Genomic DNA, 18703 nt, shown 5'->3' with positions numbered 1-18703 from the left:
AAAGTTGGATGGATTAATGTTTGAAAATGACGAAATTAAGACCATAAATATAGTATTCAAATATAACAGTTGTAATGCAAAATAATATTATTATTATATTTTAGGGGTGTAACTCGTGGCACGGTTCGTTACAAATCGCGATAATGAACTCACAATATAGAAGAGAGACAGAAAAATCAGGTTTGAAATCTTAATTTGTGTTTGGGAGTTAAACCAAAAATCTTATAGGTTTGAAACGATAAGGGCATGAGTACATGAATGGACATTTTTGGGTGAATTATACCATATAAACATAGTAAACTGAGCCTTGGATAAAACCAACACAATAAATCGCAAATCATATAGTTTACATCATTGATACATTGTCGCATTTTTATAGCTTTTTAAAGGGTAACTAAACCCTAAACCAACTTTTTCTAGTTAATGATCTGCGAGACTGTCTTTAATAATGCTTGATTCAAGTAAATGTTTTGACATTTGGATATAAAGTGTTTTAATTCTCTAATATATGGTGTAAAACCGTCTGAGTGCTGCCCTCTTAAGGTTGAACGGTGGCGACTGCAGTTTAATTTTCCTATTGGACGTTGTAGGTCATCGTGACGTTGATGGTTCTTCCAACGGCTCACTATCCGCCCCTGGCACGAGCTCAACACGCCCTCAGAAATGTTTCCCCCAATCACATGATGAGAACGGCTTCACTCCAGTATGAACTGTCATGTTACATGAAGTAGAAACATTATGAATGAAACTGACTTGACACTTGCTTTAACATTGTAATGAAGAAAATGCGGTTAAATAATGCAGTTGTCAGTACACGTCAGGCTTTTCTTGCGATATTATTGCCGCCCGTCATGTGTACAGAAGATCATTTTCAAACATGAGACGCGCTTTCAAACCCTGACACGCAAGTGGTTGTCATGGTAACGAACAACAATATCGTAACTATAAATGCTGACGTATATAGTCTTACTTTGATTTGAGGAAATCTGTTTATAATAGGCTATTAGGTTTGAACTTATTGGTCCTGCGCTGCTTATTGACTTATTTGAATGAAAATAAATAAAATAAATAAATTGTATGTATATCAGATATCTGATCTATTTTTAGTGGCATTCAGTATAAGGATTTGACTGTTCATAGATTAGGTCAGTTCTCTTTCGCTGCTGCTTCACTATAATCGTCGGCATAGGGAGTTAACGCAGTTTGAGCAGCGGCTCGCATTGATAAGGCTCTGGGTCTGTGTCTACAGACACTTCACCCTCCTCCACTTCAGGTGAAGGTGGCTGGGAATAACCGCTCTGTTGCAAAGCTACTGGCGTCACTCCGGTCAGTCATTCTCCATCTTTGCGACTCGCGAGTCTGACAGCTGTCAATCAATCCGTCACTGTGGGTCTCAGCCCCGCCCTCGGCTCATCCCCTCTGTCTCCACTTTTCCAGCATTTTTCAAATATTGCCAGTGGGTGGAGTTAAGCGCTGAGCTGGGGTTTAGTTACCCTTTAATATTGCAATATAACGATTTATCGTTACACCCCTATTATATTTAGGGGTGTACTTTTTTTTAAATATATTTATTATTAATCATGATAATATATTATTAACAATAATATAATAATAATAAATTTTGTTTTATTACTATATTTTTCTTAAATAATTTTTTTTGCAGTAAATACGAAGGTAATTGCTTATTTTATGTAGTAATACTTTTTATATTATTATTATTATTATTATTATTATTATTATTATTATTATTATTATTATTATTATTATTCAGATATTCTGATATATAATTATTGATATATATATATATATATATATAAATATATATATATAATCTCATAATTCTGGCCGAATTGTGCAGCCCTACAATCAAGCACAGCAGACCTGGATGCAAACAATTATCAAAGTGTGAAAAAGTATTTTTTATATATTTTATAAATTATATTATATTATATGTATTTATTATATTATATTATATTATATTATATTATATTATATTATATTATATTATATTATATTATATTATATTATATTATATTATATTATATTATATATTATATATTATATTATATATTATATTATATTACATATATGTTGATATATTTGTATACATTTTTATTCATGATTAATGATATTATTATTATTATTATTATTATTATTATTATTATTATTATTATTATTATTGTTATTATTGTATTATTATTATTAATAATAATAATAATAATAATAATAATAATAATAATAATAATAATAATAATAATAATAATAATAATAATAATAATAATAATAATAATAATAATAATAATAAGATATATAAATCTGATTCTGATATATAAATCCCATAATTCTGGACAAATTGTACAGCCCTACAATCATATCATATTTACAAGCACAGCAAACCTGGATACATTTTTTTTTAAATCTCATTTTGAATGGCAAACAATTATCAGAGCGAGAAAAAGAGAAAAAAGTTATTTTCCAAAAATCGTACAGCCTCCTGAAAGTTCCTGAAAGTTGCTTGCTGTCAGACAATCTGAGCTAGCGGTTTTAACAAGCGCTTTCTTCCAGTTGTGTGCATTACGCATGAGTGAATGGATCATGGGCGGTCCGTGGGTGTGCCGTCTGAGACCATCCTTACCTCACAAAAAGACTCATGTCACGTCTACACTCTTCCAAAACATTAACCAGAAACAAAGAGGAGATATTGAATTATGCATTCAAAGCCATGTCACATTTATCCTGCTGCATTGGGGGGTCTAACTGCTGTCTTCAGACCCCAAACGGCTCGGCAGAAGACAGACCTCCCGAATCCCCCTGCAGGAGCCCAGCATCCTGATTAATGAGTGGAAGATTGTGGAAGAGCGAGAGAGAAATGAAAGATGGATTGTGCACCGCAGACGCAAACTCGCATCAAGAAAACTGCCCTAATTACTGACGGCCCTGTGGTTCATTTGCTTAAAACACACCCAATATTCCCCCTTTTTTTCCAGCCAGGAAGAACAATCCCCCCTTCAGACTCATCTAATGACCTCATTCTCAAACCCACAGCGATTAGTCATTCCCAAAAACATCTACATGGACTTCCCCTCCAAGAAGACCTGTACACACGACAAAACGATTGCTTGCACAACACTGATGTGAAATGAGAGGTCAATTTCACAATCAAGCAGCCAGAACATAGCCTCACATACAGACTTCAGACCATTAGCAAATTCTGTCCAGTTTGCAACTTATTCTGGCCAAAAACTGCCCATTAGGACATAAAAAGCATCCAATCATGTGCTTTTTAAGGCCAGGTTTATTTGAAACAGACTGCACAATTTGGGGATTTTATTTTCTGATAAAGACTGTGATTTAAAATGCAATTAAAGGATCAAATAAAACATTTTATGTATATTCAAATGCATTTTGGTATTTAGGTATTTTTCAACTGGTTCATTTTGAACTGTTCACTTGACCATCTAACTTACAGGTAAAGTGAGAAAACACAGTTTGTTTTACAAAGCACCACAAACAAAACTCTTTTTAGATTAAAAGCCACTAACCTGGCAAACCCTAGTAATCCTGCTGGTGACTGTTGTAGGGCTAATGTTGTCGTGATACCAAAATTATGACTTTGATTCCTGACTAAAATACTGAATCGATACCACAACAAAAAATAAAAACAGTAATTTAATAATATGACTTAAAATTAATTTTAAAGCCCAGCATATTCCTGGCCTGCATTCTGACCATTCCCGTAACTTTATTTTAAAAGAATAATTAGATGCCACAGTGTGAACATGCTAACAGAGATGTTTGCAATAATCACATGATCAATGTTATCAATCACATGCACAAACTTCTCAGTTCTGAGAGGTTGGGATAGGGGTGGGTGACAATATACGAGTGATTACATTTTTTCAATAGTAATTTTATATCATAATATAGTTATTTGTAGGGATGCACCGAATCTAGATTTTTTGGGTTTGGCCGAATACCGAATCCACTGGTTAAGATAAGGTTAAGATTGCTGCCGAATCCAAAACCGATTCCCATCCTCAGTCCATTATCACAGTAAACACATTAATGAAGTAAACAACGTCCACAGCAGTGCATTTCATTTTATCTGTAAAAAAAAAGAATAATAAGCAACATTATGCCAGGATGACTGTCCTTCCTTTGCTGTACCTGAAGGTATTTTTAACTGAAGATTATGCAGATTTTTTTTTTTTTTCATTTGATTAATTTGTCATTTGAATGCTACTCTCTAAAAATTAACTATACACTGATTCTCAGATATTAAAGTTATTTAGTCTCGTAGGTGATTTTCTATTTTCTTTTGTTGTTTGATTAAAATGAATTACTTAGAAGGTTTATTAGGCTGCTGTCACTTTAAGACCTGCACGGATCTAATATAATGATACACATCCGATTTCTTTCCCAACTGTTTACGGTCACTATAAAACAAACTCTATTGTGTTTACGTGAATTCTCGCCATGACGTGCATTTTGACATATTTTTGACCATTCAAGCACAATGATACACAAATAAGAACTAAGTTTTCGCTCACATTTTCGAGAGCATTTTCAAGCTTTATTGTGCTTAAAGGGATAGTTCACCCAAAAATGAAATTTAGCCCATGCTTTACTCACCCTCAAGTCATCCTAGGTGTATATGACATTCCTCTTTCAGACGAATACAATCTGGGTTACATTAAAAAATGTCCTGGCTAATCCAAGCTTTATAATGGCAGTGAATGTTGCTGTTTTTGAAGTCCAAAAGTGCATCCATCCATCATATAACTGCTCCACACGGCTCCGGGGGGTTAATAAAGGCCTTCTGAAGCGAAGTGGCGCATTTGTGTAAGAAAAAAATCCATATTTAAAACTTTATAGACCAAAATAACTAGCTTCTGCCAGATCGGGAAAAAAGTGTAAGTGTGCAATGTCGTTTGAACTGCGAGAGGCACTACACTTTTTCCGTAAGTTGAATACGGATGGCGATCTGGTGGAAGCTAGATATTTTACTTTATAAAGTTTTAAATATTTTTCTTACACAAACGCATGGCTTCGCTTCAGAAGGCCTTTATTAACCATAACCACTTTATTAGCCGTGTGGAGCAGTTATATGATGGATAGATGCACTTTTATGGACTTCAAAAATGACAACAAGTCACTGCCATTATAAAGCTGAAGAGCCAGGACATTTTTAATATAACTCAGATTGTATTCGTCTGAAAGAAGAATGTTATATACAATTGACATGAGGGTGAGTAAATCATGGGCTAATTTAAATTTTTGGGTGAACTATCCCTTTAACTCTTTTTAACATCCCACACTTTATTTTCTCATGCATGCATGTTTGATGCCCTGCATGGATATATTTTTGTGTCAGCTCTTATTAGAATAAGACAGACATCAAAGTACCGGTACTAATAAAATGTTGTATCTTACCGTTTTCTTAAGGTATTGTAATGCGATTCCTTTCAAGTACCGATATCTAGCAACACAATGTAGGGCTGCACAATTTGGCCAAATAATATAATTAATAATATTATTATTATTAGCATTATTAGCTGTTTACATAAAGGAACACAGTGCCACACTTCACTCTGAAACACACAGCACATATATTTATTTAAAAACAAAAACAATATGAACAGACTTTATAAGAAATCCTGTCTTTCCAAAGTCACAAAAAAACAGTTATTATTTGAACTCACAATTAATTGTGAGTTCTCTCTATTAATTGAAAATTGGTGTCTATTACCATACTGCTGTTTTATCAATAAGCCAGACAGTTTCAGAGAATAAATAGTAATAACTGTAATGTTCAGCCTCTCGTGGCTTTATCATCACTGTATTGAGCCAAAGCTGATAAACAAACAAATGCTGCAGAAGGGTAATAGCCTTTGTCCACGGCGATCACAAGCTGCATCGTGTTCATTCTGTATTCAAAATGAATGTGTGTGTGTGTGTGTGTGAGTCCAGTATGTGTGTAACATTTGGAATAATCAGAATCTGTCCAGTGATTCTGCTAGCATTTAAAAGTGCTGTTTCAAGCACTATTACTGTAACCTTGAGCTAATGTTGTTGCCTGCCGGGAGAGCGAAGCCTGATAACATGCACCACATTCAAATGGCACTGTGTTATTTTTCATCCCCTTAAATACCAGACTATGATGCGGAGTGGTTTGTATTCATGGGTGGTTGTTGCACTTTCAAGGATGACAGTTCTGAATAAATCTGTGCTGACCTTCTGACTGCAACTCTGCTTTATTATTTGAATCTCTGGCCAGATGAATTCACAGAACTGTCAGTATAATCTAATTTCCCTCATCGTTCTAGGTCTTCCAGCTGTTTAAGTCAAGCATTTCAAAAGCAGAATCCATCGGTGGATGTGTGCGTGCTTTACATATTTAATTAGATTCACAATTAGGTTGTCTGGGGGGAAATTCGCACGAAACCTAATCAAGAACATGTCTAGATGCCATTTCATCAAAAATAAATATATAATTAATACCATATAAATATAATATTGAAAAATACTATAAAGTACTTGTATGTCTTGTCTGGTATTGGTGTACTGCCTTCACTGATTTAAATAAAAAATTACCGTCTTTTCTTTTCAGTAATTTTAATACAGTAATGGAATTTTATGAGAACCACTTTCAAGAATTACAACAAAAAAAACAACAACAAATGTTCAGAAGCAGTACAGAAATGAGAATTTGGGGCAAAACGTGTTTAATGGTCATGAAATAACAATAAAAATAAATAAATAAAAGCTCCCAAAAAAAGGCTTAATTTTGTTCGATTGGGGGCTATATTGTGACCTTAAATTATGAGGGATCATATTTTAAAACAACAAAGGTTTCAAGTAAGATTAGCACACAGGCTTTGACGCACTTTACTCTTATCGTTGCTTCATCTGCTATTATTAGTTCTAGAATAATAGTATCTGTGCTACTTCCTCTTTACCTCACTGTGACTGGACGCCCAATATGCATCATTAATGCAAATGTTTCTTTACATCAAAAGATCAAGGGAAATGCAACTCCCATGATACATAAATTGCAAAATAAGCATCACATTTGCAGTTGCTGAAATAAATAGTCTAAACCTTGCATGATCTGCAAGTTAATTTCATATAAATATACAAAATAACAACCTCAAGAGTTCTCCATGCATGATTCTGAGCAACGCCTCCAAACTGGTTTCAGCAGAGACTTTGTTTGTGAAACTGTATTTTTCTTTCAAGTGGCAAAAATAAAAGGTAAAACCACAAAACAAGTCCTGACAGCTGTAGATTCTTCCAGCAGCTCAGATACAACGAGTACATCACAGGCCGCTTTTGTGTTCAACAGCAGCTCTACTAAACCTAACAATAGGCATTTGTTTGCACTACAAAACGCGAGTTTGAGAGAATGTATTAGTATAATCCAGGTCTCAGAGTGTGTGTGTCTAAGAAGGAGGGAAAAAAAAGAAAACAAAAAAAAAAAAGAGCAGGGTCTTTTGGCTTCTTTCAATTCATTTCCACTAATGGTTTCCAAGCATCTCCACACAATCAGGCAGCTGCTGCGTGGTCGATGCATCAGCGAGGACGAGAAGAGATGCGCATTCCCAGTAGAGATCCGAAGAGCATCAGACACTCAGCAATACAGCTGCTCCTCTGCATTAGCTCAAAGAAACGCCACGCAGAACTGCGCTTTAAAGCACTTAATACTACACTAAACGCTGTTCTGATGCAGTGTCGGGCAATAACTAAGCCTACGTTCAGGCTGCAGGTAAATGTGGCCCAAATCCGATTTTTCTCTTCTTCTCATGACAGTGTGAACGGCACAAACCACAGGAATCTGATCTTTTCATTTATGATTTGTGCCACTTCCATATGTGATCCTAAAACCGATACAGGTCTGATGTTTGCAATGCGACCTCCGTCTGAACAGTCATATCAGAATTCATGTGACTTTTATGTCACAAGAGGCGTAGTTCAAATGACTCTGTACGTAATTGGATAGTCCTTCAACCAATCAGACCACAAGAGGCGTGATCAATGGGCATAGTTGAAATGACTCTGTACGTAATTGGATAATCCTTCAACCAATCAGACCACAAGAGGCGTGATCAACGGGCATAGTTCAAATGACGTACGTAATTGGATAGTCCTTCAACCAATCAGACCACAAGAGGCGTGATCAACGGGCATAGTTCAAATGACTCTGTACGTAATTGGATAATCCTTCAACCAATCAGACCACAAGAGGCGTTATCAACAGGCATAGTTCAAATGACGTACGTAATTGGATAGTCCTTCAACCAATCAGACCACAAGAGGCGTGATCAACGGGCATAGTTCAAATGACGTACGTAATTGGATAGTCCTTCAACCAATCAGACCACAAGAGGCGTGATCAACGGGCATAGTTCAAATGACGTACGTAATTGGATAGTCCTTCAACCAATCAGACCACAAGAGGCGTGATCAACGGGCATAGTTTAAATGACGTACGTAATTGGATAGTCCTTCAACCAATCAGACCACAAGAGGCGTGATCAAAGGGCATAGTTCAAATGACGTACGTAATTGGATAGTCCTTCAACCAATCAGACCACAAGAGGCGTGATCAACGGGCATAGTTTAAATGACGTACGTAATTGGATAGTCCTTCAACCAATCAGACCACAAGAGGCATGATCAATGGGCTTTAGGTAACCTAAAGAATATAAGAAAATTAAATATTAGTATAAAAAAAGGGTTTAATTTCCCCTCAAAGATGCGTCACATACCGCTCTGCACGATATTAAACAAACTGGATAGACACCTTCTCAAATATCTTCGTCTTCATGTGTTCTCCTGATGTTGCAAAGCAACACTTGTTGTAAGTTCTGAAGAGCGAATTTTATCTTCCACAGGGTCAAGACATTTAAGCCATGTTTGATTATTCACTGCCAGAGAAAACGAAAGTAAAATGGCCTGTGTGTGTGTGAAATACGCTATTCAAATAAACTTGACGCGCATTACCAAGTCTAATAACAACAAGCACACACTTTGTTAAATAAAATAAAGTAAAAAGGTAGCCTATTCGTCCTACAGTGTTTTTCTACTTTCCCACAGTAAAGGACGTAAATGGGTATAATAGACTTAATTATAAACAAACGAAAGGAAGAAACGTTTATAATTCCCTGCGAAAATGGGTGTGAACCGAGTGAAAATTTGAGAAAAGAAACGAGAAGCATGTCCATGTGGGATAAAATGGACTAACGTTAGGCCTATTGTTAAAATTCACGAAAATTGCAAAACAGAATAAAAAAAGCTGACAAATCTTAAATTGGGCTCAGCCTACCTCTCTCATTCAGCATGAATCCATTCATGGCTGCGAATTTATTTCCTTTGTAAACAAAGCTTTGTGCTTCACTCGGTATTATTCACGTAAAACAGCATTAACATACAAAACACTGGGTTAGTAATGAAATTATAGTTTTGAAGTAGAAAACAGTATTTATGTAAAGAGATATATTAAAATAAAAAGTGCACAACTCTTCTTAAGTGGAAGGAAGCTACTTTTTTCCCTGACGTGCAACCTAGCGCAGATGAGTCATTATTTGGGTTAGTAAAATAACGAAATTATATAGTTTTTAAGTAGAAAATAGTATTTATGTAAAGAGATAGTAAAATACATATATAGTAAATTATATATTTGTATTAATAAAAAAAGACGACAATATCATCGTCCATCACAATGTTTTACTGTAAACATCGTCAACTGTCAACTTGCCCAACCAGTTCAAATGACGTACGTAATTGGATAGTCCTTCAACCAATCAGACCACAAGAGGTGTGATCAATGGTCATAGTTCAAATGACTCTGTATGGAAATGGATAGTCCTTCAACCAATCAGACCAACGATACATCGCTTCTCTGTCAAATCCGCCAACAGCGCGCCAAAGATACCGGTCAGAATCCGAAGTGCAGATTGATACACACTCTAATGGCTAATGTTGCCCAAAACCCATTGCACGTTGGACGAGGATTCAAATAGAACTACAAATGCTGATAAAAAGTGTTTAAAAACTACAGACATGGCAGATGTGCAAGTCTGACAGTTAAGCAGAGAGGTTTAGATTAAGAGGTTTGAGAGATTAATAATCAGTATTTAACCTGACGAAAAGATATTCATTCAGCGTTATCCACATTTTATTTCATCTTCTACAGCATTGTGAACTTTTGTAATGATACGTTTGGACATTGCCTTTTAAATGCATCATATTTAAATTGCAAACGCATGAGGAGAATCTCCGCATGAAAGACCCACGACTGGCAGATCAACGTGCTACTGCATTTCTCTACTGCATCCGCGATAGTTACATCGCAGGATGTACGCCGTCAAGTATAGGGATCGTAGTTGATCTGTGATCTGTACGGGCCAGCTGCCCCCCGGTTCGGAATGCATGTGATTTGCGGATTCATTGCAAAATTAACCATCATAGAGTGAAAGCTTATCATTTGCATGTGTTTTTAAGTCCTGTCAGTTTAAACATCAAGCGCAAGAAGACAAACTCCGCACAGACAGCATGTGAACACCAAATTTCTCTTCTGTTTTAAGCTTGTGCACGCAAAATTAAGTCAAAATTCCAGTCTCTGTGAGCATCCTCATAAACACTGTGTTATGTGTTGTAAACAATAAAGAAAGAAAATGGATGCGTATCATTATATTGGATCCACGCAGTTGTCTTAAAGTGACAGCAGCCTAATATACCCGCAGCTGTTTGTGTCACCAATGTTAATCAAAAAAAAAAAAAAAAGAGAAAATCACTTTTGTAGCTTTATCAAAGATAAATTGTATTCATTATATTTCATTTATACAGTAAAGACTATGCAGTGTTATTTTACATTTGATTATTCAATGTTTGTATATGAATACAAGTAGAAAAAAACAAAAACAAAAGCACTGCTTATTTCATTTGCATCTTTGTTCCATTTTATTTATCTATGCTTTGATCACACTATGAATAAATGCACAATTGCTTACTTTTATGTCCTCCGTGTTTACTTCCGTATGACAGCGTGCTGCGTGACGTCTTTTTATCGTTATTTTTCGCACACGGGTCAGTTCAGGACCATAATCTGTTCGCATTGAAATCTGATATTGGCCACATTTAAAACAACAATGTGAACAGCTACACACAAAAATCTAAATAAATAAAAAAATCGGATCCGAGAAAAATGCTAAATCAGAAATGAGCACTAATGGTGCGTTCACACCAGACGCGAATCAAGCGTTTCACGCGAAGGATTTACAGGTTAAGTCAATGCAAAGACGCAAATAGACATTCTGCTGTGCGAATGACGCGATTTGCGCGAATTGAACGTTTGATGCATGATTCGCGCAAGTTGAAAAATCTGACATTTGGCGGATATTCCCGCCAGGAGCTTGCTCTTGTAGTGACAACAATGAGGACAAAACCATATGTGGACACCCGGAGCTCTACGATACATCTTCGTACTTTATAGAAACTGGAATAAAAAGGATCTTGCTTGGAAGAAAGTGAGTGAGGAGGTCAGACAATCTGGTAAGTTGTAAAAAACGCTCTTTACTCAATTTGAGCTATACATCGGGTGGTTGACACAATTTTTGCCATTGAGATGACTTGGAAAAAGTGTCCCAATCACCCTGAATTCACTCTATTGAGACTACAAGTTAGCTAATCCCGGAAAATTGAGCTTATTCGCCGTATTTTAAAACAATCCATGTCAGCCATTCTGCAATGAGACGAGCCGCCTGGTAGAAGTCCCTCCTATGACACGAATCTGCGTCTGTTGTGAAGTGAATGTCACGCGCGAATGAAGCAAGTAAACTAAAAAATGCTCAAGCGTCTAACTACGTCCGAATAGCACGATTTATTCTCGCAAGCCGCGTCTGGTGTGAACACACGGTAAGGCTGCGTGTCCACAAAAGCGTTTTTTTCTCCAATGAATAGCGTATTTTTTCAATTGTTTTCAATGGAAGCGCCACGTTTTTAACACCAGGAGCATAACGAGGCGCTGAGCGCCTATTTCACACTGAAGTGCTGAGCGCTCAGCATTTTTTACCCGTCGCCGAGAGTTGAAGAATGTTCAACTTTGGGTAAAACGCAGCACTCAGTCACTTTTTACCCAGCTGTCCAATCACAGCGGAGGAGGAGCGGGACAATTACAACACCGACCAACCACCACAATCTGCTTGTACAACGTCAACAGATGACAACAAGAAGCATAATAACTAGGGATGACCGATATGAACATTTTGGCTGATACCGATAATTCTTTAAATTTGAAAGCCGATAACTGATATATTGACTGATAAACATAAATAAAAAAATTTATATAATTTTTGAGAGCCTGATTAAAAAAAACAAAAGTCTCACAATTAAAAGCCACGTCCCAAACACACAATTATAATTTTATTATAATAACAGACTTGCACCGCACATGTTGCACTGAACCGTATTTTCCTTTTTGAAGTGATTTCAATCATATTTCAAGCAATTCAAAACCATTATGGCGAAAAGTGAAATGTCTCAGCTGAAGGAAAAATACATAATTTATTGGCTTAATATAATCGGCCAAATTTTCTTAATCGGGCCGATATCGATAACATTAAATATTAATATTTAATTAATATAGGGTGGCTGATATATCGTGCATCCCTAATAATAATGGAACAAAATTATTTAAAACAAGAACCAGAGCAAATACTTTATATTGTTACAAGATTTTTTATATAGCAACAATCTATCTGTGAAATGAGATACTAGTAACACTTCAGCAGATATTCCGTACCATAACAAGCAAAGTATCTTAACGCTGAGCTGCCAAAACGCTCCCAAGCGCTCACAGCTAGGTGTTTTCTGCTGGCTAAAAACACTTTGGTGGTCACACGGCCTAAGGCTCGAGTGTGAACTAAATCTATCACTAACAATAACTTAAATACCCATTTCAAAAGTGTGACAGCTGGTTTCTTTTCCAGTAACAAGCTTTTCCATCATAGAGGAATGCGTTCTAGTTCAACTCACAGATTCAAATCCCAATGTGCATTTTAGATGTTCTTCAAGAGTGTTGAAGCAGGTCTTATGCAGAAGTACGTTGCTGAGACTTTATTCACAGCTGGTATAGAGAGCTCAACTGCGGCGAGATTTAAGCTCATTTCACGGATCTCTCGTGGCTTACAGCACAATGTCATGCTGTTAGGAAGACGCTCGGATCTGTGGCGTCTTCAGTTCAGCTGGTGTCACCCAAAAGAGCGCAGCATTTACAACAACAAAAAAATCAAAAGGTGGCAAAGACAAATGGAGAAGGAGGGAAACCCATTGGGTGAATTGCACAAACTGGTTTAAGTCCCAAAATGAATAGAGAGAAAAAAAACCTTTTGACATTTTCCCATCCAGACAGACAATTCTGATTTTTTTTTTTTTTTACAATAAAACGCCCACTTTTATCTTTATAGCCAATGACGACTCTCTCGGTCACAGGAATGAATCTGAATCGCATCTTTGGCTTGTGAGCACGTCACCCTTTGAGGTCTCAAGGTCTGATCATGTGCCATATCTCACTGGACAAATCCTATACAAGCAAACATAAGTTCAAGAAATCAAGCGAACATTACAATATCTAATAGGATTTAAAAAGCAGAGGCGTGTTAACACTTGACTTCTTCAGAAGTCAAAACAGATCAATATGCTCAATATGCCATCCCATAGATCTCACAAGCATGCAAACAACACATCACAATAAAACTTTCTAAAAAAAAAAAAACTGTTCAGGTTACATAAAAACACCACTTTTTTTTTTTAAATATGGACATTTTAACCCTCGTATGCATGACTCATTAAAATCACAAAAGACTATAAAATTAGAAATAAAGGTCTTTCACTTTATTTTTTCCCCAAAACGATACATTTTAAGGGTTACAGGTACCATTTAGTCCATTAGAAGATACCAATATAAAATAATTTGTGAATCACCACCCTGATCTAATAATAAATAAATAAAAACAAAATGGCATCTAAAAAGGACAGTCATATTTGTAGGTTTATCATCAGAAGTCATCCATGAAGGAACATCTGTAACATCAAACCTCTCCTTTCCAGTCGACATAAGACACCATTTTTCTGTAAAGCTGCTTTGTAAACCAATATCTATTGCAAAGACTAGTACTGAATGATAAACGCTAATGTTGAATATCCATAGAAAACAGAAGAGACCAAAGATCAGCACTATGGTACTAAATGAAAACATTTTTTTGTCTGAAAGCAAGCGGAATACTAAGCAAAAACATATTTCTCTCTCCTAACACTAACTGCAGTTGACATGAGGGTTGGAAGAAATTCATCTTAAACCTCATTATTTCATTTTAAAGACGCAATTTTTGTACCCAAATCCAGCTGTCGTCCAAAAAGATATCTGAAATGAACCAGTGAGGGAAAAGGAAACGGTGGACAGTTACTGTATACACTTTCCCTCATAGCAAATGTAGATTTAAACATAAAAAACTTGGTTTTGAATGAGAAAACCCTCAGTGACATGTAAACTAGCCATTAACAAGATAATGCTAGTGTAAACAAAGGAGCTCGGAGCACTTGACGTGCCTGTCATACGCCAACTAACTACTTTACGCACGATCTTAAGATGGAAAAGCCGTTTGGTTTTAAATATTTTTGACAGGCTTCATAACGTACACTCTTTAAAAATGTGATTGCTCCATTACTTTAACAACAGATTATGATTGATAACACATCTTTTGGCGAGTTTGCGACTTATCAATCTGCTTCAGTGCGCAAACAACAGCAGCAACTACACACAAACCGAGACGGGAGCGCGCGCAGCGTTACCGAGGGACGCGATCTCCGCCGGGTTAAAGACAGAAAAAATCACTTACCGTTTGCTTTCACGCTAATATAGAGCATCCAGGGAACAGATGATGTGGAAACGGATAATTTCCGAGCGGTTTTCCTAGAGTCCGGTAGCGCCGTGAGGAGCTGTATCCCAGCAGTGCTGCCCGCGCGACTTCAGAGCGCGTGTGAATCTTCAACGGCAAAGTGAAGCTTCAGTTCGTTTGCACTTGAAGGAAGCGGCGTGACGTCACCAAAGCCCTTATTCTGAACATATTCACTGAATCATCATTTGTTTCATTTTCACTTGCATGTGCATCTAAAACGATACCGCTACGATCACAACATTAATTTCCGTTTAACTGTGCACCTTGCACAAGCCTTGAAATGTTTGTAACTTCTTCTTTTTTGGGGGGAAAATCAATGTAACATATTCTTGTTCAATAACATTTTTCATGATTATTTCGAAAATCTGAGGGGATTTTATGATACTATGCAATATTTATAATCACTTTATGAGCTGTTTTTTTTTCTCTCTCCATAAACCTCATAAGACCCAGGAAAACAAAGTCTTATGAATGTAGTATTTTGTCATTTGACATTTTTTAGAGCATAACAAACAAATATCATTTTTGAAAAATGATATTTTATTCATATGCTATGTTCTTGTAAGTGGACACCGGGACTCAATTGTAAATAAAATGACACATGGGAAAACAATTGCATTTCCTCTACATTCACCAATTCATTTTAAGGTTTCATGTTTTTATTTATTTTAACCAAATTTTGTTTAAAGATGATTTGCAACTAAGTTATGAAAGATTAATATACCACTTTATGTAATATCTGGGTAAAATGGCCATGGGTTTTCCCATTCAATGCAATGTAAGATAATGTAGATTTAACTGTGCACCTTGCACAAGCATTGAAATGTAACCGAAGACTTGAAATGTAACTTCTTCTTCTTTTTTTCTTCTTCTTTTTTGTAAAATCAATGTAACATATTCTTGTTCAATAATATTTTTCATTATTATTAAGAAAATCTGAGGGGATTTTATGATACTATGCAATATTTATAATCACTTTATGAGCTTTTTTTCTCTCTCCATAAACCTCATAAGACCCAGGAAAAAAGTCTTATGAATGTAGTATTTTGTCATTTGAGATTGTTTAGAGCATAACAAACAAATGATATTTAATTCATATGTTATGCTATGTTCTTGTAAGTGGACACCAAGACTCAGTTGTTGAGACAATGGCATTTCTTGTTCATTCACCAATCAATTAATTTTAAGGTTTCATGTTTTTTTTATTTTAACCAAACTTTGTTTATAGATGATTCGCAATATATGAAAGATTGATATACCACTTTATGCAATATCTGGGTAAAATGGCAATGGGTTTTCCCATTCAATGCAATGGATCTATACAGTCTCTAATTTGCATATTAATGTGTTCTTGGAGCAACAGAAGTGTAATAATGGGAGAATAGATTCATATTTTCTAATATTTTATAGGAACATTGATATGTAATGTCTTCCGTATTCACTTGCTGGGTCTCCCAGAATGCATGATAAACATCCTCAGTGCATCATTTGTTTCATTTTCACATATGATCACAAAATCTTCCCGATTATCTTTCTGAGCCCTTTCATTTTTGGGTCACATTTGGTACCTTAGTGGTCAAAAGAAACCGAAGTCTTGAAATGTAACTTTTTTTAGGGAAATAAATATAGACTACTTTTGTTCAATAATATTTTCAGTAATATCAATAATATGAAGGTCTTTAACATATCCGAATGATGTCCATGATCCCCCCCCCATAGTTAATGTGACAAAAGTCACCAGTCTCCCCATTCCGATGAAGCAAAAACAGTTTCAAAATTCAAAACATTAAATATTCTGGTCAGTTCTGACCAAAGAGGTCCAGAGTCAACATTTATCTGAGTAAGCAGAATTTAATTGCTTCTCTTTATAGCCTAGAGTTCATAAACCAACAAAAACAATGTAAACCCTTGTAAACCCTTGATCCATTTAACAGACTTATACTCTCAGAAAAAAAGGTACAAAAGCTGTCACTGGGGAAATACCTTTTCAAAAGGTACACTTTTATACCTAAAGGGTGCATATTGGTACCTTAAAGGTACATTTTAGTACCTAAAGTGTATTATATTAGTACCTAAAGTGTACATATTAGTACCTAAAAGGAACAATGTAACTTTTGAAAAGGTACCACCCCAGTGACAGCTTTTGTACCTTTTTCTGAGAGTGTATAACACTCACTGTAAAACAAACCCCCATACATTTACGGTAAAAAAAAACTGCCAGCTGCGTTGCCAGAACTTAACTGTAAAAAATACAGAAGCAACATTTCAGGTTTTACTTAAGTTAAATTTACAGTAAATAACTTTACTAGTTAGTATTTTCAACTGAAATAATGTCAAATTACCAATCTGAAATACTACTATCTGTTATGTTCCTTTTGATATATACTGACAACCACCAATCACAGTGGAGATGAGAGTCACATGATGAATCAAAGCTCATCGCAAGCAGCTTTTAGGAGGATAATACTAATATAAGGTGTCATTCACACTGAACATGGTAACACACATGAAATTTTAATGCAATAAACATACATTTTAACAGCATTAGATGTAACATAAAACCCTAACGTACTGATTAAAACATAAGAAGAAACAGTTATTTCAATCAAAATACATCAAATGTGAAGTGTCACGCAGGGAATTCTGGGAATGCCAATTTACGGTTTTCCACTGTAAATTACACAATGACTTGTTCTTTTTCACTTCCAAAAACTGTAAATGTAACGGTATTTTACTGTAATATTACATTAAATGTAAGGTTACATCTATTTCAGTTATTCACCGTATATAGTACGGAAACTTTCTGTAAACCAGTTAACCGTGGTATTTTTACAGTATTTAACCGTTAAAATCACGATAATTTTTTTACAGTGCTACTACTACTACCGATAATAATAATAATAGGCTAATTCATCACTTACAAATAGGCTGAGATATCCGTTTAACAGATCAGAAACACTTCTTTCACATAATGCATTTTTTTTTTAGAATTTATTGTTTTATTGATTTATTATTTATTGATATTTTATTTGGAGCTTGATAAATGTGTCACTATGGAGTGTATGAAAAAGATATATATATAAAAAAACAGCATACAGGTTTTGGAACAACCCGTGGATGAGTAAATAATGGCAGAATTTTTATTTTCTGTGAACTATTCCTTAAATTAAAATGAATGATTTGACAACCAATGCATTTAAACGGAAAGGACATGTGAATTATTTAATTTTAGACCAGTTGAGCTGGCACACAAGGCATCACTTATGCCAGTTTTGTTTGCTTGTCTGAAGCAGAGAGATTTCAGATTGAGAAAAATGGCAACAGGCTTAAGTTCACATGTGTATTTGAGGAGATGTGGAGGAATCAAATGTGAACCGTCAGACACATGGCGGACATCATGAAGTCATGAAAGGCAGTTGACAGGTGCCCAAAACCCCTCAAAAACCAGACCAGTTAATCATCTTAGTCTGGTTTTCAATAAAGAATTGGATGCATGAATAAAAACAAAATGTTATTAAAAAGCACCATTGCTTGGAGAGAAAGGATCATTTGTGAGCACAAGCCTACATAAATATAAACTTTATTTATATAGCACTTTTCAGGCATAAAATGCAGTTCAAAGTACTTTACATAATATATATACACTCTTAAAAATATATATATATATATATACTTGTTGTGCATATATATATATATAGTTGGGTTGAAAATGGACTAACCCAGCAATTGGGTTGTTTTAACCCAGC

General features: G+C 35.5%; 1 protein-coding gene across 1 annotated transcript in view; it reads right to left on the bottom strand.

The window, feature by feature from the left end:
* Nucleotides 1-15029, bottom strand: part of baz2bb (bromodomain adjacent to zinc finger domain, 2Bb) — a 140227-nt gene extending 125198 nt beyond the window's left edge. The window contains exon 1 of the mRNA XM_079821432.1: nt 14898-15029. The gene's annotated coding sequence lies outside the window, so the exon portion shown is untranslated. The remainder of the gene's footprint in view (nt 1-14897) is intronic.
* Between the last annotated feature and the right edge of the window lie 3674 nt (nt 15030-18703).

This window comes from Gobio gobio, assembly GCF_949357685.1.
Source record: "Gobio gobio genome assembly, chromosome: 7".
Classification (NCBI taxonomy): Eukaryota; Metazoa; Chordata; class Actinopteri; order Cypriniformes; family Gobionidae; genus Gobio; species Gobio gobio.
The sequence above is the reverse complement of the archived record's forward strand: the minus strand, read 5'-3'. Positions and strand labels throughout refer to the sequence as shown.